We start from the raw sequence: 21,471 nt of genomic DNA on the forward strand, positions 1-21,471 counted from the left end.
GTAATGAAGGACTACCTTCAGATCAGTAATTTTATTCTTACATAAGCATTCATGGCAGTATGTACTATTTGTACATGAGCACAGGTATTCATATATTTATCTATTCTTGGTAAATGTACATGCGTGTAAGCAAGAATATATGCTTGGGATGGTAGAGATAGCAACTTGTCAATAGTGAAATGAAAAGAGGTTTATTAAAAACAATCAGGTAGGGGTTGGGGATTTGGCTCGGTGGCAGAGCGCTTGCCTAGGAAGCGCAAGGCCCTGGGTTCGGTCCCCAGCTCCGAAAAAAAGAACCAAAAAAAAAAAAAAAAAACAATCAGGTAAATATCACTTTGAATCCCTGATCTTCCTGCCTCCACCTATTTAGTACTGGGATTACAGGCATATACTGCTAAGCCCAGGTTTTGGTCTATGGTTTCTTTTCCTTAAGTATATGGCTATCCTTTTGCTCAAGTGTGTGGTTTGTGTGTACATGTATGAATGTTTGCATGTATCTCAGTATACATATATATGCAGATATGCTTACAGACATATGTGGAGGTTCCTTCCTTGATTGTTCTACACTTTCGAACCCAGAGCTTGAAAATTCTGGTTAGTTAGCTGGCTTGATCTGAAAATGCCTTCCCCACCTTTTGAATCCTGGAAAGAGCCACCACACTCATCCAGCATTTATATGAGCTCTAAGAATCTGAACTCAGGTCCTCACGCTTGTGTGGCAAGTGTTTTACTTATTATTATTTTTGAGGTGGGGGTGGTCTCACTAAACAGCCTTGCCTGGAACTTGCTATGTAGATCAGGATGGCCTTGAACTCAGAGGCCTCTGCCTCCCAAGTCCTGGGATTAAATACATGCACCACCCCACAGGCCAGAATTACTTTTTTTCTTTTTCTCTTTTTTTCAGAGCTGGGGACCGAACCCAGGGCCTTGCGCTTGCTAGGCAAGTGCTCTACCACTGAGCTAAATCCCCAACCCCCAGAATTACTTTTTTTTTAATTGAAAAATATGCATTTATTTATTGATTGCAAAACACATGAGCATATAACTTGGCACGTATGTGGAGGTCAGGATCAGAGGGAGTCAATTCTCTTCTTCCACCATCTGGGAACTGAACTCAGGTCAGTCAGTCTTGGTGGCAAGGGCCTTTGTTGAGCCATCTTACTAGCTCCTGGGATGATGATGATGATGATGGTGATGAATTTTTGTAAAGCACAAAATGAATAGCATTACAAGGAAACTGACTAAATTGAAATTTTGGTTATCAATTTTTTAAAGTCTATAATATTCAGTCATATGCTTCAATGATATATTAAATGACAAGACCCAATGGCAGATCATTTGGCTACCATGGCTTTGAAGTTGTGAATATAAATCGTATTTTGAGATAGACACAACCGTAAGGTAACTGGAGACAGAATCTATGCTTCTGGTACTAAGCATAGGTCTGCTAAAGCTATTGCGGTTGCCGATTATGCTAATGAGCGACACACATACTACATCTTGGTTAATAATCAATGTGTATTTTCTTCCCAGCCAAGTTCAGGGTCTGCTAGAGGGGATGAAGACCCTTGGGTTAGGTACCATTCTCTCCCCCCCCATGTTAGCTTGGACACAGACAGCCTTATTTGTCTCTACATTGCCAGTTCTTGATACAGTGCCTGGTAGATGCATTCTCCAAAAATTATTGTCTGATTAAACAAAACAAAGCAAACCAAGTGTTTGTTATGACTCCAATGACTTCCTTTTGTCTCTTATCTTGCTAGGGCTTCAGTAACTGCAAGGGAAATTGTATTTTGTGATTTCCTTTCTTCCCTTTCTTTTTTTTCTTGTCTGTCTGTCCATCCATCCATCTTTCTTTCCTTCCTTCCTTCCTTCCTTCCTTCCTTCCTTCCTTCCTTCCTTCCTTCCTTCCTTCCTTCCTTTCTGAGTCTCTCTGTGTATCTCTAGCTACATATCCTGGAATTTACTGTGTAGACCAGGCTGGCCTCAAGCTCACAGATATAGATATGCACCTGCCTCTGCTTGCCAAGTGCTGGGATTAAAGGTGTGCACTGCAATGCCCAGGTGTATTTTGTGCTTTTCTGTTGAAGAAGCTGGGAGTCAGCGATCAGGGCACCAGATGCAGAAGAGTATAACTGAACTCAGGATTGTTTGATTCCAAAGTTCATGCTTATGCCACTCTCAGCTCTAGGTTCAGATAATAAATAACACAGTGAGTTTATTTCAGACCCTGGCATGTATTGTTTCTCCCTGTCCTCTTCCTCTTTGGGCAATATAGACCATCAGGCTCAGGTTTTTATGCATGGTTGACAAGAGATCATCCACTGAACTGCACTCGCTTAAAAAGAATCAATAAAATAGCAACAATTCTCTCACAACTCAGTGAGTCTAGTTTACATGGATACCTGGCCAAAGAGTTATTAGATACACTTTAGTCTAACCACAGGGTGCTTTGCTCCTATTGCTGTAGGAAACCCAGGGATAAAACACCAAAGCTGTGTGCCAGGAAGCTATCTTATTGGACACATGCAATGAGGCAAAGAGGATATTAGACCAGTAATGGGCTGGTCCTCCTACTATGCCAAGATTGGTTTTTTTCTTTTTTAAATCTTTAATCTTTTTTTTTTTTTACAGTCCAGTCATTTTCCAAGATTGGAATTTTTATACATTTAAAAGTTTTTGTTCTCTTTCTACATAGTTACATACTCTGTGATTGGGTGTTTTAAACTACTAGACAGTGATGGCTAGAATGAAAGGGAAGGGAGAGAACAGGGAGCTCCAGGGGAGACATATGGTTAGTCAGAATTGCTATTTCATGCACAAGAGTACAATGACAGTTAGCATGTATGCCTGGGGTGGACATGGACCAGCCCACATGCCTGTTTCTTGTTCTTCTCTCAGTCCTCTTGGGTTTCCTCTTCCCCCACCACACTATAACCATTAATTCTTACCCACTGGGTGGTATATGATGTATGTGTGTGCACACACATTCGTGTGAATAAAGGTATGCATACACCATGGCCCAAGTGGAGGTCAGTTTTGGACCTCACCTTCCACTTTGAGGGTTCCTCTGTTGTCTGTCTTTGTATATGCTATGCTAGCTGGCCCCTTAACAGTCTCCTGGCCGTCTTTTCCTCCCAGCTTGTCTTAAAAGCAGTGTGATTACAGAAGTGAGTCAGAACAGAGGTTCTGGGGATGAGAACTCAGGCCATCATGCTTTGTGTGGCAAGTGCTTTTATTACCCACTGAGCCATTACCCAGCCCCAGATGAGCTACATTTTGTCTGATACTTCACAAGTATATTTTGTCTGCTCACAGGAGATTTTGTTTTCCATGCAGATTTGTGGCTGGCATCCAGGAAGGCCACAGGAAAGTACTAGTTTCCCAAAAAGCAGTGTCCTTTGTTATAGGTGCCAACAAGCAACAAAAGACTGCTCTGAATTTGACTTCCCTCCACCTTCTCTCCTTTGTTTGCAAAAGTGCTCAGATATGCTGAAAACAAAACCTTTTCCTGGGCCTCATCCTTCACTGTGGCTGTTCCTCTATTTCCTGCCTTCCTTTCGTGGCCAAAGTTTCTGGACTGGTAGTCTGTAATCACTGCTTCGAAACCCACACATGGTTTCAGCTTTTGAAACTTGGCATCCCTCCCCATTATCCTACTGAGAACTGTTCTCTATAAGGTCAGTGAAGCTGTTTGTCAAATACACTGACCTTTTCTTGGTTCTGATTTTCAAAATCTGCATACTCCAATACTATTTGGGAACAGTGTACTTGAGGCTCCCAACACCGTGCGGCTTCATGAATGTCACACATTCTTCAATGTCCACCTTTCTGACTGCTTGCTCTATTTCTGTTGGGAGTTTTCTTACTTTCCTATTCTGGAAATTCCACAGTAACTACTCTGTAGACAGACACCTTTCTTGTTTGTGTCTGGGGTCAGCCTAGCTCCTTGCTCCACAAGGCCCTGCTGTATGCTTCTGAATCCTGGATCAGTACACAGCCTTACCTAGTTCTTTCCATGAGTTCCAATGTTCTTTATAGCATAATCATACAGTCCTCTGACTTTTGATTCTTTCTGTTGCCCCAGATTCTAAACAAAGGCTTCCTCTACTGAGTCTCATCGCTAACTGCATTCCATTTCTGCCCCTCCTTTCCACTCCCTCTGGCTACCCAGGTTTTAGCTGTGGCTCCCAATTGTTTTCTGTCCCCATTTCTATAGCTCTTCCCTCATTTGTATTACAGCCATTCCAGGAAGGTAGTTGTCATATGGCACCTTACCATGCAAAACCCTTTTTGTGGCTATTAAAAAATATATTTTATGCTGGGCATGGTGATGTATGCCTTTAATCCTAGCCCCGAGGAGGCAAAGGGAGGCAGGCCCCTGTGAGTTAAGAGACCAACCTGGTCTGAATAGCAAATTCTAGTTCAGTCAGTGATACCCAGAACCCTGTCTCAATATATATTTCTATTCAATATCTATCTATCTATCTATCTATCTATCTATCTATCTATCTATCTATCTATCTATCTAATATATATATATATATATATATATATATATATGTATATATATATGGTGGGGGTGGGTGGCATGTGCACAAGTGCAGTACTCCTGGAGTCCAGAAGGCATAGGATCCTCTAAAGCTGGAGTGACAGGTGGTTGTGAGCTGCCTAACATGGGTGCTGGAAACTGGACTCCAGGCCTTTTTGGAGCCACATCTCCAATCCTTGCTTTCTACTATTAACAGAACTAAACAGAAACCCTCAAATGGCAAACCAGACAAACATGATGGGATTATATTTTCTACAGGTAGGTCAGGAAACACCTAGCAGAAAAGGTAGAACACATGATATTGCCCCTATACATGACCACAGTTGTTCTAAGAAACACAACAAAAACTTACAGTTGGTGCCTTTAAATACTTTATTCTTCACACGTGTTGTGGCACATGCGTGGAAGTGAACAGCTCACTGGACTTGATTTTCTTCTTCCACTATGTGAATCCCAGGAACCAAACTTTGGTCATAAGGTTTGCTGCATGTTTACACCAGGGAGAACTCACAGGCTTCCAAATTAGTTTCTTATCTGACCAAGTCAGTTTTCTATTTGTTAGCATGTTAAATCACTTAGTATTTCTAGGTATCGGTGTCCCCATGTGCAGATTTTGGGGGTACGGCTCCTTTAGTGGTTTTCAAACCTGGCTGCACTTCAGAGTAGCTGAAGGGTGTTTAAGACCCATCTATCCCAAGATTCTCCCTTTAGGGAGCCTCTCAATGGGTCTCAACAGATGGAACCCATGTTTAAAAAGTGGTACTAGTGATTCTAAAGTGTTGTCACGATTGAAAACTACTTCATTCCTTTTTGTATTTGTTCCTGTGTGTACATGCCTGGGGCAAAGGAGCAAATGATACCTTGGGTATCATTCTTCAGAAACATCCACTTTTGTGTAAAAAGACAGGATTGCTCACTGGCCTGGAACTAGGCTTAACTGGCTGGCCATAGAGCCCGGGGATTTTCCTGTCTCCTCCTTTCTGGCACTGACATTACAAGCATGTACTACTACTACACTTGGTTTTCTTACATGAATTTAGGGGACTGAACTCAAACACTTTAGTGTACTTATCAGTCTCCTCAGGTCTGAGAACTACTAGATTCCCATCAAGTGTCTTTTTGTCTTCAACACAGTTTTTTGACGTTGCTCTCCTTTTCAGTTTTTAGTTCATTTTTACTTATTTACTTAGCAATCCCATTTTGTAGTTGTGGTTATTTTGATTTAGCCTCTCTCTGTGATATAGTTCTTACCATTAAGGTGGTCCTTTATTTTTGTGTGCTTGTTTCTTGTTGCACAGATTTTTTTTTTTTTACTAGATATTTACTAAATTGACTTAGAAAGCGTCCTCTAAATCATATCCTTTTTCTTACTAAAATAAACTACAACTTGGATACCTCATTGTGTGATTGGTATTTATTTGGAGGCAATATGTGTTAAGCTTTGATTCAGGAAGAGGAAGTGCTTAAGGAAAGTATTTCCAAAGCGTCAGTTGAACTATTGTTTTTATATAGTAAAGTAGTACGGGAGTCTACCTCTAAATGAGTTAATTATATCCTGGAGAATGTGTTGTTTTGTAGACAAAAGGCTATTCCCATTTAAACTTAACTTACGGATAAGTTCTTGAGCCGGAGAGGGTTGTGAAGGCCTCTACCTCACAGCAATGGCTATGGAGAGGAAGCATGCCACTGGTTGTGAAAGATGTTGCTGAGGGGAAGTTATACAAAGTATCGTTCTTTGACAGCATTAGTACAGCTGATACAGCCATATACCATTTGATGCAAATAACTCAAGATACCAAAGGCAGCTTTACAAAGTGAATTCCCACGCAAGTTTGGAAACACCAAACTTCAAGTAACCTGGCCATCTTTTTGGATCTGAGGTATCTAACACAACTACTAAATGCCCTCCCAGACTGCTGTTAATTTTCCTTCAAGAAACTAATTAAAATTTTTTATTTTTAATTACGTGTGTGTTTGTACTGTTAAGTCCGAATTCCTTGGCCTCTCTCAATTCGGGAGGGAGCGGCGCCCAAGAACGACAAGAGACAGAGTTCGATGCAAAAGCAACAGGCTGTATTCGGGCAGAGCTCTGGACCAAAACGTACCTCTCGCAGGAGGCAGAGGGATTGGCCCCGAACCACAGAAGCACAGAGTTTATATAGTGTTTTGGATGAGGAGCGGGAAAAGGATGGCGGGGCGATACATGATTGGTCCTTGTGCTTATTCAAACTTAAGCAAGTTTTGAGCGGGCAAAAGGGATATCTGGGGTCACACAGATGTTCTTTGTGGCTTTTCTCGGAACTCTGGGTTCAGGGTGGAGGAGGTTGTTTACACCCTTGGAGTACAGCTATCTGATCTCATGGCGCCTCCGAGTTCCTGGAACACAAGCTTCCTGGTACATGGGTCATGTAAGAGTTAACTTGTACAGGCTGAAAGTCAGGTTTAGGCCTTGAGTGGGTGGGCGACAGGGACGAGTTTTCGAACATTTCATCCCCACTTCTTCTAATAAATAATTCTAATCTTAGAATTATAGCTCATCTTCAGGATTTTGTAAAGCCTTATATTGTTGCCTAAGGATTAATAGTTGCACAGCACTAATTCTTTCTCTAACAAAAGCTACAAGCCTATTAATCATGCAAGGCCCAAAGGTAAGTAACAGAAGCAATAGCACCAGGGGCCCAGCCAAAGCAGACAACAGAGTGGTCAGCGACAGAGAATGGGAGAACCAAGACTCAAACCATCCTTGTGGTACCTCACGGTCCCTCTGTTGTTTATCTAGTCTCTCTTTGAGCCTTTGCATGGAGTCTCTAACCACTCCAATATGGTCAGCATAAAAGCAACATTCTTCCTTCAAGGCGGCACACAGTCCCCCTTCTTTAAGAAATAGGAGGTCAAGTCCTCTTCTGTTTTATAAAACTACTTCAGAGAGGTAAGTCAGAGACTTCTATAGAGCCTCGATAGAGTTTTGTAGGTCTCTAAGATCTTCATTAATAGCTGCCTGTAAGGATAAGAACCCTTGATGCTGGGTTACCAGGGCCGCAGCCCCTGTACCTACTCCTGCTGCCACCCCTAATCCCAATAGCATAGCTAGAGTGAGGGAGATGGGTTCCCTCCTATACCTGGTTACTCTCCAGTCAAGCAGGTCCTTGAACCCTGGGCCATCATGGTATATAATCTTAGGCAAAAGCTGGATAAGGATGCAATAGTTTCTAGAGTTGTTGAAAACTCTGGTAGCAACACAGGGGGTGAGACCAGTATTACAGGCCCACCAGTTCCATTAGGGGGTACTAGATAATAGTCCTGGGTAGTGGTTAGGCTCAGAGAGGTCTGGTTACAGAGATACCGGTGGCTCGGAGGGACATTACCCAGGCATAGCCCCGAGTCAAACACTTCAGTGATGGTTACTTTGCCCTGGTCCTGCCAAGCACATTCACCATGTGAGGTGGAGTGGCTGTAGCTCCTTGGTCCTGCCAAGCACATTCACCATGTGAGCTGGAGTGGCTGTAGCTCCCTTCCAGCACTATCCCCTCATAGTAGGGTGGACTGGCCGTTAGACACAGCCAACAGGACTCTGTGTCATTAGGATTGGATTGGTTAAGAGCTTGGTAGGCCCCACGGATGAGATTAAACAGTCTATCTCCAGTAGAAGGGTGCCTAGTAATGGGGGGGCACAGTATGTATAAGAGTAGACAGAGTAGAAGGTGCACTAGTGACTGGCGAGCCAGTACTGCTGTTATGTCCCCTGGGAGGGGACATGGGTGCTTTCGAGGGTGGAGCTGCCGGGGGAGCTGCTGGGGCTTTTGGAGATCCTTGATCAGGCAGGACCTTATTGGGGCCCACTGGGCTGCTAGAGGTGTTTTTAATGTCAAGTTTAATTTTAAAAGTTAGCCCAGGATCCCGGTTGGTAACGTAAAAACGGATACCCCATTCGAAACCCCTTGCCCATTCTTCCGAGGTCACTTTTTTTCCTGCCTCAGTGAAGGTGACAATAAGGGGATTACACCACCCCTTTGTGTTTGGGTCACTGTTCCTGCACTCGGCAGTCAGAGTAGAGTTTCTCTGGGAATTCTTCCACCCCTTTTTGACGATTATATAGTCCCAGGAGGAGGAAGGCTTCCAGTATGCATCCCCAGTGGTCTCACAGCCCCACGAGGCACAATAGTATGTATCCCTATAGCCACATTTATAATTAAGCGCCCTGTCCCGGTGGGCCCCAGGACAAACATAGAACTCAGTTTCCCTAATGTTGGTGCGGCGGTGGACTGTGTCACAGCCGACATATCGTTCATTTATTCCTGACCCGTGGGGAGCTTTGTCTATAGGTAGGTAATTGCTAGGTAAACCCCAGTAGGAATTTCCTCCTGCGGCCAAGTGGCACAAGTCCACTTGTAAGGTTGGCCACTGGGGAGACGCCCCTGTATAGGGCGCAGAGGTGCTGGCTACATCTCCAGCCTCGTTAATAACCTTCCAGGTAAAGGTTTTAGGTTGGTGAGGGTTGCCCCGATTCCCTGTTTCCCCACTGAAGGCGCAACTTAAGAGGATTATCAGTCCACACCACAGTCCATTCATCCTGACTAGACGCAGAAGCCTTCTTCACGTGTGAGGCATGTACCCAGGTAGGGATCCCGTCCACCTTCACTGCGGTGGGGATAGTCAACAGTACCAGATAGGGTCCCTTCCAGCGTGGTTCAAGGTTCCCTGCACGATGTCTCTGTATCAGGACCGTGTCTCCCACTTGGAACTGGTGAGGTATGGACAGGTCCCCAGTCTCATAGGAGTCCTTCAGCTGGTTCCACACCTGGTTTCTCAGAAGTTCGAGGGCTTTTATTCGGGCAAATAGAAGCTTTGAAGATATAAGATCAGAGTCACAAGTTATCTGGTCTGCTCTGGTTACTGGGGGAGGGGTCCCCAAAAGGACCTCGAACAGTGTCAACCCAAGTCCTCCCGGGGTATTCCTCGCCCTGAACAGCTCGAAGGGGAGGAGGGTCACCCAGTCTGATTCGCCGGTCTCTAAGACAAATTTAGTTAAGGTCTCCTTTAGGGTTCAATTCATCCTTTCTACCTATCCTGAGCTCTGGGGTCTATATGCACAATGTAGTTTCCAATTCGTCCCCAGTTGGCGGCCCAGTCCCTGACTTACCTGGGCAACAAATGCAGGTCCGTTGTCAGATCCAATGACCTTGGGCACCACCAAACCTGGGGAATATTTCTTCCAGGATCTTCTTTACTACTACTTGCGCTATCTCTTTTTTCGTTGGAAAAGCCTCTACCCAACCAGAGAAAGTGTCCACAAACACTAGCAGGTATCTATATCCATATTTGGCTGGTTTTACCTCTGTGAAGTCTACTTCCCAGTAAGCTCCTGACCTATCTCCCCTTAGCCTGGTCCCGGTTACCTTATGGTGGTGGCCTGCATTAGTGAAGGCACAGGCCTGACACTCGGAGGTTACTTTCTGTAGAACCTCAGGCAAATCCAGGATGTAGTAATCAGAGCCTTGGACAAGTTCCTTTAGTTTCTTTGAGCCCAGATGGGTTAGTTGATGGAGATTTCGTACATAATGATAACCTTCTTTGCTGGGCAGGATCATGCGTCCATCAGGGCTGGTCTTAATCCCTGGTGTCTTCTCTAGACAGGGCCCAACCTTTTTCTTGATTTTATCTAGGTCTTCTGGGGTATACTGAAACCTTTCGGTGGCCTCCGGGAAGATGGCCTCCAGGTCCCAGTATTTTCGTGGTTGAGCAACCAGAACCACTGGGCCCTGAGCCGCTCGTTTGGCAGCCTCGTCAGCCATATGATTGCCCTTTGCTATGTAATCTGTACCTTTCTGATGTCCAGGGCAGTGGATGATGGCCACCTTCTTGGGTAGATGGATGGCCTTGAGAAGACTTAAGATTTCTTCTTTATTTTTGATCTCCTCCCCCCTCCCCCCGACGTCAATAGCTCCCTCTGTTTGTAGATGGCTCCATGAATATGGGCAGTGGCAAAGGCATAACTGCTGTCCATATAGATATTGACACAGTTCCCGCTGGCCAGCCGCAAAGCCTGGGTCAATGCGATGAGCTCCGCTCTTTGAGCAGAGGTGCCCTCCGGCAGGTTGCTAGCCCAGATAGTCCTTTTCCCATCTACCACCGCTGCCCCAGCCATCCTCTTACCCTCTACCACGAAACTGCTACCATCCATGAACCAGTTAGGGCACCCTGGCCACAGCTGGTCAGTCAAGTCCTTCTGGGTGCTGGTTTCTTCTGCCAGGATGTCTTGGCAATCATGGATGGGAGCTCGTTCCTCCGCTTCTGGTAGCAAGGTTGCAGGGTTCAGAATGTCTAGGGGGGCAAAGGTCACTCGATCTGTCAATAACAAGCTCTGGTAGTGGGTCATGCGGGCATTGGTCAACCAGCGATCTGGGGGCTGCCTGATTATGCTTTCCAGGGTATGCGGGGCCACGACCGTGACTCTCTGGCCTAGAGTCAACTTGTCGAAGTCTTTTACTAAGACAGTCACTGCGGCAATCGCCTTTAGGCAAAACGGTCATCCCGAAGCCACTGGGTCCAATTTCTTAGATAGGTAGGCTACTGGCCTCTTCCAAGGCCCCAACGGTTGGGTCAAAACACCTCAGGCTTCTCCTGCTCGTTCATTCACGTACAGGTAGAATGGCTTGGTCAAATTGGGTAGAGCCAGGGCTGGGGCAGACAATAATGCTTTTTTGAGTTGTTCAAAAGCCTTCTGGTGTTCAGACTGCCAGTTGAAGTCAACCCCTTCTCAGGTGAGGGAGTACAGGGGAGCAGCCAGGGTAGCGAACCCGGTAGTCCAAATGCGACAGTACCCTGCCGTTCCCAAGAATTCATGTACTTGCCTGGGGTTTCTGGGCACCGGAATGCTGGTGACGGTCTTCTTTCTGGCCTCCGTCAGCCACTGTTGTCCCTCTTTCAGCAAGTACCCTAGGTAGGTGACTTCTTTCCAACACAGCTGTGCCTTCTTGGCTAACGTCCGGTACCCTAACTCACCCAACTCCTGCAGCAGGTCTTCCGTTCCTCGCCAGCACTCGTCCTCAGTGGCCACTGACAAAAGTAAATCATCTACGTACTGCAAGAGTGTTACCTGGGGGTTGTTGGCCGGAATGCTGCTAAATCCCGGTGGAGGGCCTCATCAAAGAGAGTGGGGGAGTTTTTTTTTTTTTTTTTAAAGATTTATTTCATGTATATGAGTACACTGTAGCTGTCTTCAGACCACCAGAAGAGGGCATCGGATCCCATTACAGATGGTTGTGAGCCACGATGTGGTTGCTGGGATTTGAACTCAGGACCTCTGGAAGAGCAGTCAGAGCTCTTAACCACTGAGTCATCTCTCCAGCCCGTGGGGGAGTTTTTGAACCCCTGGGGTAGCCGAGTCCAAGTCAACTGTCCCACCTGGCCGGTATTGGGATCTCTTCACTCAAAGGTGAAGATGGGCTGGCTGGAGGGATGGAGTCTTAGGCAAAAGAAAGCATCTCTTAAATCCAACACTGTATACCAAGTCCTTTCAGATGGGATAGAGCTGAGGAGCGTGTATGGGTTGGGAATAGTGGGGTGGATGTCCTGTACCCTTTTGTTCACCTCTTGAAGGTCCTGGACTGGTTGATAGTCACTAGTACCTGGCTTCTTCACGGGCAAGAGCGGGGTGTTCCATGGTGATTTGCATGGGACCAGGATACCTTGAGCCAGGAGTCTCTGGATGTGTGGCCTAATCCCCTCTTGCGCTTCTTTACTCATGGGATACTGCCTGACCCTTATTGGGGTGGCCCCTGCCTTAAGGTCTATTATCACAGGGGGAACCTGTTTTGTCATCCCGGTCCCTCCAGTCTCTGACCAGGCCTTGGGGAACTTAGATAGCCAATCAGCTGGGGGCTCTGTCCTGATCGCTGGCTCATGCATCTAGTACTCATCTTCTAGTTATTTTGTCTTTTTTTTGGGGGGGGGGGTTGCTACCTCTTTTTTTTTCTTTTTTTTTTTTTTCAGAGCTGAGGACCGAACCCAGGGCCTTGCGCTTGCTAGGTAAGCGCTCTACCACTGAGCTAAATCCCCAACCCTAGTACTCATCTTCTAAATTCAGGGTTAAGGCCATGGCAGGGTTGTTCCATGTCACTTGTGGACCTTCCTGAGAAAACCTAATCTGCACTCTAAGCTTGGTGAGAAGGTCGCGTCCTATCAGGGCCGCTGGGCACTCAGGAATGACCAGGAAAGAGTGAGTGACCTGGCCTTTCCCGAGGTCTACTGTCCTATCTGTAGTCCAAGAGTAGAGCTTGCTGCCCGTGGCCCCCACCACCATAGTTTGTTTGTCTTTTAAGTTCCCTAATGGTTTCTTCAAGACCGAGTGTTCAGCCCCAGTGTCCACTAGGAAGTCCACTGCTGTCCCCTCCACTTTCAGAGTTACCCTAGGTTCGGGGAGGAGGGCCAAGCCCTGTCTCCCTTAGTCATCTTCTAGTGCCAGGACCTTCTTGGTTCGTTTCCTGGGGCAGTTCCTCGCCCAGTGTCCTTTCTCTTTACACCAGGCACATTGGTTGCGGTCTAATGGGGGTCGAATGGCTCCTTCTCTTGGTTCTCTTCCTTCTCTTCCTTTGTTGCCCAGGTACCCTCTCTGTCTAGGTCTCTCTTGTCCTCCACTACAGCCACCAGGATCTTGGTCAATCTCTTCTCTTTCTCCTTCCCTTTTGTCTTCTCTTTCTTCTCTCTCTTTTCTCTCTCCATCCTTTCTTCCTTTGTCTCTCTCTTATGATACACTTTCTCTGCTTCCTTTACTAAGTCCTGTAGGGTATAATCCTGCAGTCCCACTATTTTCTGGAGTTTCTTTCTAATATCGGGGGGCCGACTGACCTATAAAGGCCATGGCTACTGCTGCCGCCTGACCCTCGGCTGTGGGGTCAAACGGGGTATACCTTCTGTAGGCCTCCATCAGGCGCTCAAGAAACACTGAAGGGGGCTCAGCAGGCCTCTGCATCACCTCTCTTACCTTGGCCAAATTAGTGGGGCACCGCGCTGCCCCTTTGAGACCTGCTACCAGAGCCCGGCGATAGACGGTTGACCGCTCCCTACCTTCGGCTGTGTTGTAGTCCCAGTTCAGGCGGTTCAGGGGAAATCCGGCATCCATCTCATTGGGGAGGTTGGTAGGTACACCTCCGTTCCCGGGGACATTTTTCCTGGCTTCCAGCAAGATCCTCTCCTCCTCTTCAGTAGTGAAAAGGACCTGTAACAATTGCTGGCAACCATCCCACATAGGCTGGTGGGAAAACATTAGGGATTCCAGAAGGCCTGTAAGGCCGGCTGGGTTCTCAGAGAAAGAGGGATGGTTAGTTTTCCAGTTATAAAGATCAGCTGATGAAAAAGGCCAATACTGTAGGGGATGGATCCCAGGGGGGTCCACAGGTGGCCCAAACAACTGCAATGGGAGGGTGGTGGTCGAGTCAGGTCCTTCAGGGCTCTGAGCCCTCCTGCTGCGGGTTCTAGCCACCGGTCCCCTTGCCAGGGCACCAGCGCCAGCATCATCGGGGCCCTGGGGGTATGGGGGAGGCATGGGAGCTGGCCAATCGGGCGGCTCCTCAATCTCGGGGTAAATCTTGGGTGGAGGGGCTGAGGGTCCCTCTGTGGGACTCAGGATCTCAACTTTTCTTGTTACCACCTGCCTCTCGGACGACCAGCACCCTGGGTTCCAGTTTCTTTATCCAGGGTCTGACTCATGGTGGAGGATTCAAGACCAAATCCTCCCAGACCAGAATGTGAAAGGATATAGATTTAAAGTAAAAAGTAAGTTTCAAAATTCACAGACTCAGGGCTAAAAACCGTGAAAGGCAAGCCCAGGCAAGTCTAGGCATGATGGGGCCCGCCCTGCCGCCAGGACTAACAGACCATAAAGATAAAGAAAAGGAATACAGGAACCAGCCCAAGCTATCAGGACTGACTCATAAACCATCTGACAGGAGGGCATCTCCCCCAGCTTACTCAGAGTCACACTTTAACCAGATGTCCTTCAAACCCTGATAAGCCCCTGGCTTCTAAAATTCTGTACGCTCCAGTCAGCAGGTACTCTTCTGCTGTGTTGTAATCTCACTGCTATGTTTGAATGAGCCAATCACTTATAGCCGCGCCAGAAATTAGCTGCCACTGTTTGAAACAGCCAATTGTGTGTAACCTCGCCAAACCCCCTAGCTTTCCCTACATAAACCCCTGACTTTTGAGTTTCGGGGTCGACTCCTCTGTCTCCTGCGTGAGATATGTGTCGGCCCGGAGCTCCGTTACTATTAAACTGCCTCTTGCTTTTACATCAAGCCGGTCTCTCGTGTTTCCTGGGGCGCGCCACCCTGAGACTTGAGCTAGGTTCTTTCAAATGTAAGGTTGTTGGTCAGGGTGTTCTCCTGGCCCCTCTTGAAACACTACGGCCTTGACGTTCCTAATGATGGCTGTATCAAAAGTTCCTATAGGGGGCCATCCTACCTCAAAAGTCGGCCACTCAGAGGTACAGAAAGTCTGCCATGGTCCCTTCCTGACCTTCACCGACAAATTGTGGGCTCTAGTTTTCACTTCGGCCCAATGATCCAGGGTGAGGGAAAGCTGGGTGGATACCTTTTGTCCCGTCCCTGCCTCAAAATACAGAAAACAAGACAAAACAACCAGGAGAGACAAAAACACTAAGGCGCCAAGACAAAGCTGCCCAGAGCGGTGCTCAAACAAGAAACCAAAAGCAACTTCACTCGGGAGCCGAGCGTACTGAGTCTTCCCGACAAGAAGTAGACGCTCCTCTCGAGGCACAAAAAGGACCGAAGTAGGAGGATTCCACATTTCCCACACGCCTTGTTCCTTAGGGAAGGATTCCACGTCTTCCCTCTCACTTGGGGCAGATTCCACGTCACCCCGCAGGGAGGATTCCACGTCTTCCCAATCCCCCCAGAGGTGTCCCTCCAGGGTCGCAGCCTGCAAGTCTGAGCGAGTCCGCTCCCCGCAGCCACAGGGGTCCTTACGGCCCCCTGGGCAGCTGCTCCTTGGCTCCTTCCCGGAGCCCCTCTACGACCGTCCCAGAAAATACCACAGAAGGCCACCAACAACGACACTTAAGACTAACACCACAATGCTGAGGACACAACAGCAACACACTGAACACATGAAACCGAAACAGCCTCCGAAGAAGAGTCTCTGTCTCTTGGGGAGTTCACTCAGATCCTGGACGAGCCCCCAAATGTTAAGTCCGAATTCCTCGGCCTCTCTCAATTTGGGAGGGAGCGGCGCCCAAGAACGACAAGAGACAGAGTTCGATGCAAAAGCAACAGGCTGTATTCGGGCAGAGCTCTGGACCAATAAGTACCTCTCGCAGGAGGCAGAGGGATGGGTCCCGAACCACAGAAGCACAGAGTTTATATAGGGTTTTGGTTGAGGAACCGGAAAAGGATGGCGGGGTGATACATGATTGGTCCTCGCGCTTATTCAAACTTAAGCAAGTTTTGAGCGGGCAAAAGGGATATCTGGGGTCACACAGATGTTCTTTGTGGCTTTTCTCGGAACTCTGGGTTCAGGGTGGAGGACGTTGTTTACACGCTTGGAGTACAGCTATCTGATTTCATGGCACCTCCGAGTTCCTGGAACACAAACTTCCCAGTACATGGGTCATGTAAGAGTTAACTTGTACAGGCTGAAAGTCAGGTTTAGGCCTTGAGTGGGTGGGCGACAGGGACGAGTTTTTGAAAAACATTTCAATACAAGTGAGTGTGGGTGCTGGTAGAGGCCACAAAAGGGCACTGAATCCCCGTAGCTGGAGTTACAGATTACTGTACTCCACTGAAGTGGCTGCTGGGAACTGAACTCAACTCTGGGTCTTTGCGAGAGCTGGAAGTACTCTTATATGTTGGCTGTTTCTCCAGCCCCCATATTCTTTCGTTTTTTTTAATTAATTAATTTATTTCTTTTGTGTGTAGCTCAGAGAACAACTGTGGGAGTTAGTTCTCTTCTTCCACTATGTAGGTACTGGGGATGGAACTCGGGCTGTCAAGCTTGGCAACTTCACTATAAAAATAAATGGTAGTTGAAACCAAGTGTAGTGGTGGCATACTTTTAAGTCCGGCATTCTGGAGGCTGAGGCTCTCAGCTACTTAGAAGGATTAGAAATAAACTGGGCTACAAGAGAACCTCGTCTGAAAACAAGTAAAAAGCAAAGTAAGCAGGGCTTGTAATCTCAGCGCTCTTGGGGAGGCTGAGGCAAGAAGATCATTTAAGAGTTCCAGGCCAGCCTGAGCCACAGAATGAAAGCCTGTGTTAAATTATGGAAATTTAAAAAAGGTTTTAAATGTCCTAAGGAACCGCCAAGCAGCATCCCAGTTAGCAAACAGCTCATTCCTGAGACGCAAGACTCGCGCTAGTTCAAAGCTCTGGGGACTCAGCTGTAAGAGCCCACGGCGGTCCCGGAAACCCGACTCCTACCTTCCAGGCGTATCCTGCACTTTTATTTGAGGAAACTCGCCACCCGGGAGGATGCGTGGCAGGACCGCGCGGGCTCTAGCCTCACAATCAGGACGCATGCTGCTGACATCACGGCCTCGGCCCGCCTCCTGCTCCGGGAAAGAGGCGATCACCTATTGGCTGCGCCTCCTGAGGCCTCGGGACCAATCACAGGACGGTGAGCAGCAAGGTCCAGTTCCTGACGTTGTGCAGCCGCCGCGGGGTTTATTTAGCTCTAGGGTCTTGACCGCCGCCATTCGGAGTCTTCAGCGCCCGAGGCCATCCTCAGTCTGCTCCGCCCCTGTCCCCGAGCCTCGGCCCCCGCCTCCGCGCCGCCTCTCCGCCCCTCGGGCCGCTGGGAGCCGCGCGCGGGCCCGCGGAGAACATGTCCTGACTGAGGCGGGAGGGCGGAGGCGGCAGCAGCGGGGTGGGCGGCGGCGCCGAGGGAGGCGGAGAGGGGCCGGGCTCGGCTCGTCGCCGCGGGCCGTGCGGGAGTCGCCGCCGCCGCCGCGGCCGCCCGGCGCCGCGCGTCAGACGGGGAGGAGGAGGAGTCGCGGCCGCCAGGTAACCGGGCCTGGGTTGGGGGCGCCGCGCCGCAGGCCCCTCGCGGGTCGACCGCGGCCTGACGGGGCGTCGCGGGGCGCAGGCTGCCGAGCCTCCGGGCAGCAGCGTTGCGGGATAGCGCATCGCAGGCCCGGGGTTGTCCGCGGCCGCGCGTCCATCTTGGGCTTTCCGGCGCGGGGACAACCCGGGGGATGAGGGAGAGTAGCCCGCCCGGCTTGTTTACCGATCTGATTTGGCCGCCGTCGGCTGTCTGGCTGGCAGCCTCATTCTGCCCTTCTGCCCGCCTCATTCCGGCGACTAGAATTCCTCCCGAGTCCGAGTGTGTGGGTCTTATTCCCACTTCTCAGTAGGCCGTATACACCCGAATTCGTCGCTCTAAGTTGGTGCTGATCTCCAAACTTGTGTTTTGGTCCCTTGTCCACTTTCTCTCCGCCTCATACTTGCCTCTCCGTAGTTGCCTAAAGCAAATCAGGGTGAGAGTTGATGTCTTGTGGCCATGGGCAGCTGGAACTCCGCTCCTGGTAACGATCGCTCTGTGCAACTACCTTGTGGTTTTTGTTGTTTTGTTTTGTTTTTCTGCTCAAATTTGGCCGGTCATTGCACAGACAAAAGAGCTGTAATACTTGATATTAGCGCCGGGGAGAGGCAGTTTAGGTTATGCAGGAAGTTTGAACCCGCCCATTATCTTGGAGACACTGGTGTTTTGAAACCACCTTGCTTAGAATTTTGTATCTCAGCCCCTCGATTTCCCCCTTCGGTTACCCCCTAAGTCACTGTTATAAGTCCCTCCCACTGCTCGTAATGTTTGGTCTCTATAGTTGACCTGTGATGATGTTAATAAACGTGATGTGCAAATACTTGGAAATGTTATATAATGAGTGGCTCCTGTACCCCGCGGTCTCTCAGTTAATCCCTTATTAACTTTTGCTACATGCATGGTACCTCGGTTGAACAAACATGGGTGACTTTGTTTACATAGAGAAGACAGGGGAGACCCGAGGATCTTTGTGACAGAAGCTATTAGAAAGTCGGCTGAACTATGCTTGGGAAAAGTAAAGCTGGAACCTGTTAAATATTATTTTAATTAAATGAGGTAATTCGGTAATTCAAAAGTATATTTAGAAGTTTGCTCTTTTGATTTTGGGGCTCTTAAAATAGTCTCTTTAAATTTTTGTAACTTTTTGTAAATTTTGTAAATTTTTGTAAATTTTTTTTTTGGCCTGTGAGGGGTTAAGAGGCAGGACAATAATGAGGCATTTTACTTTTTCTGAGGAGGATGTTACTTGAATGCTCTGGAAGATTTTTACTGGTTGTTTTAACAACCTTTTATTAGTGCTGCTGAGCATTGCGGCACCCATTTATTTACTCTTGAAATGTGCTTGAGGTAGTAGATGAACTTACAATTCATGGTAATATATTTTAAACTAATGGCCTTGATCCATATATGTGTACTGATAGGGGTTGTGGCATATCAATTTTAAGTCTGAGGATTAGGCCGGGCAAGGTAGTGAATGCCTTTAATCCCAGCACTCAGGTGGCAGAGGTCTCTGAGTTCTAGGCTATACTGGTCTACAGAGCGAGTTTCTTGAGAGTCAAGGTTACACAGAGAAACCCTGTTCCCCCAAAACCATAAATAAATGAAGTCTGAGCATTAACATTAGTTCAGTTGTACAATGTTTAAGGTAAATTGATTTATGTGTAATTGATACAGTGAGAGCTGTTACTTGTACTTTATATTTATACTGCTTTTATAAAAATCAGTTAAAACTTAAAAGTAGGGGGTTGGGGATTTAGCTCAGTGGTAGAGCGCTTGCCTAGGAAGCGCAAGGCCCTGGGTTCGGTCCCCAGCTCCGAAAAAAAGAACCAAAAAAAAAAAAACAAAAACAAAAACAAAAAACTTAAAAGTAGTTGCAAAAGTAGGGTGTTAACTTTTTATATAACTTGGTTTGGTTTTATTTGAGCATTGCTATGGCTTCTCCTCTTCCTTAGAAATACCTTCTTGTTTGAACACTTTTTCTTCCAGTTTGTAGTGGTTTATTTGGAATGTTTGTGTCTCTTTATACCTTAGGTATATTTTCTGTATTTAAGTACACTGACACCTCTGAAGGGCAGTGGTGGTTCATACCATTATTTCCAGCACTCAGGAGGCCAAGGCTGGTGGATCTTTGAGTTCAAGGCCATTGTGGTTTACAGAGTGAGTTCCAGGACAGCCAGGGCTACACAGAGAAACACTAATTCAAAAAACAAAACACCACCCCCCCCAAAAAAAAGAAACCCAAAAAACAACACCAGCACGTTCACTTCTTACCACAATATATAAACTTACAGAAATGAAAAAAAAGTCAAACTCCTTTTCGTGTTCAAATTTCTCAGTAGTTGATCTTGATATATATACTTTAATCTTAATTCTTCACTATGTGAAGCTCAGGCCAGCTAAACTTAAGTTGTTTCTGTATAGTCCCCCTCTTGGCCTTTATTTATTTTACCCCTTTTTACTGTACATCAAGTTAAGTGCAATCTCCGAAGCACCCCTTTGAGAACTTAACTTGGAGGGATGTATTTGCTCTTTTGCATGATACTTTCCACCTTTTTTTCCTTAGTCTCTGGTAGCGTAGATTTCTTTTTATGACTTCTGTTTCCCAACTGTATTTTTAAGGCCCTGAGAAATGAGTTTGTATCTATGGAGACAGTATAGTTGGCTCTGAAAATGTAATCTGACAAAGTATTTCTGGTTACAGAGGTATTTCAGGATATACAATTTGTATGCTTTCTACTATTGGAGTTTCTGGGATTTTTGATGATTTATGAGAGAAAATATTTGAAACTATGGTCATGTCATAAAAAATACTTGGTCATTATGTTTACATTTGTTACCCTGTTTCTTACTAATACAAGGTGTTGGCATTTTACTATTCGATATGATGCTGCATTATTCAAATGAAAATCTCTGGTTTTGTTCACGGAGTCTAAGGCAGTTACTTGACTTTGGATTTGGTACTAGTGACATGAAAGGTAGCTATTTTGCATTTTTATGCAGATGACATTTATCATCATGGGAAGGAGGAATAACCTGTAGCCTATTTGCATTTCTAACCTCAGATGCTGATTGTACAGTTGATCAAAAGGCAGACGTATGATTTCATTGCTACCTGTCAGTGTGGTTGGAAGAAAACATAAAACTGGCCTATAGTATTCTTATATACCAAAAATAATACATATAGTTATGCAGTAAGTAAGTGGATATTTAGGCATTTGGAAAATAGGTGTGTGTGTTTCTGATGTGTGAGTAAATTTCTTGGCAGTAAATTCTCCTGATGCGTGTCTTTACCTTCTGTGAAAACTCACCCTTTTATAGTTTGTCAAAATATTTTCCCTTCAAATGTCTAATTCAAAAAATATTTTGTGTGTATGGGTGTTTTGCCTGCATATTTGACTGTTTACCACCTGCATATAGTACCCTTGGAAGCCAAAAGAGAGTGTCATATACTCTGGGATTGGAGGTACAGACACTCGTCAGACATTGTGGGTTCAGATTCTCTGGAAGAACAGCCACTGTTTTTAACTGCTGAACCAGCCTTCTAGCCCAAAATTGTCTAATTTTTATAAAATAGTTTTAAGTGCTTTTTAACCTTTATTTTATGGGAATGGGTATTCTGCCTGTATGTATGTCTTTACATCATGTGCATGTTGTATCCCCTGAGAACTGAGTTACAGACAATTGTAAGATGCCATGTGGGTGCTGGGAATTGAATCCAGGTCTTCTGGAAGAGCAGCCGGTACTCTTAGCCCCTGAGCCATCTAGTCCCATAAATTTGTTTATATAAAAACTTTTTCTTAAAAGATTCATAAATCTTTGCAGTGTAACTGGAGGTAAAACTAGCCTTTAATAAACTTCCTTAAAT

The 21,471-nt window shown here is 46.6% G+C and overlaps 1 protein-coding gene and 3 pseudogenes across 5 annotated transcripts in view; 1 reads left to right on the forward strand and 3 right to left on the reverse strand.

The window, feature by feature from the left end:
• Positions 1 to 7,079: 7,079 nt before the first annotated feature.
• LOC147996988 (MLV-related proviral Env polyprotein pseudogene) lies at positions 7,080 to 8,032 on the reverse strand (annotated as a pseudogene).
• A 1,598-nt stretch (positions 8,033 to 9,630) lies between these two features.
• Positions 9,631 to 11,701, reverse strand: LOC148007830 (uncharacterized; annotated as a pseudogene).
• Positions 11,702 to 12,467: 766 nt separating this feature from the next.
• Positions 12,468 to 14,180, reverse strand: LOC148007831 (uncharacterized; annotated as a pseudogene).
• A 3,080-nt stretch (positions 14,181 to 17,260) lies between these two features.
• Positions 17,261 to 21,471, forward strand: part of Zranb1 (zinc finger RANBP2-type containing 1) — a 56,258-nt gene continuing 52,047 nt past the window's right edge. For 4 of the 5 annotated variants that reach the window (XM_087620951.1, XM_087621635.1, XM_087621756.1 and 1 more), the window contains exon 1: positions 17,261 to 17,569. The gene's annotated coding sequence lies outside the window, so the exon portion shown is untranslated. 5 annotated transcript variants of the gene reach the window in all.

Source organism: Rattus norvegicus, chromosome 1 (genome assembly GCF_021556685.1).
Source record: "Rattus norvegicus strain SHRSP/BbbUtx chromosome 1, alternate assembly SHRSP_T2T, whole genome shotgun sequence".
Classification (NCBI taxonomy): domain Eukaryota; kingdom Metazoa; phylum Chordata; class Mammalia; order Rodentia; family Muridae; genus Rattus; species Rattus norvegicus.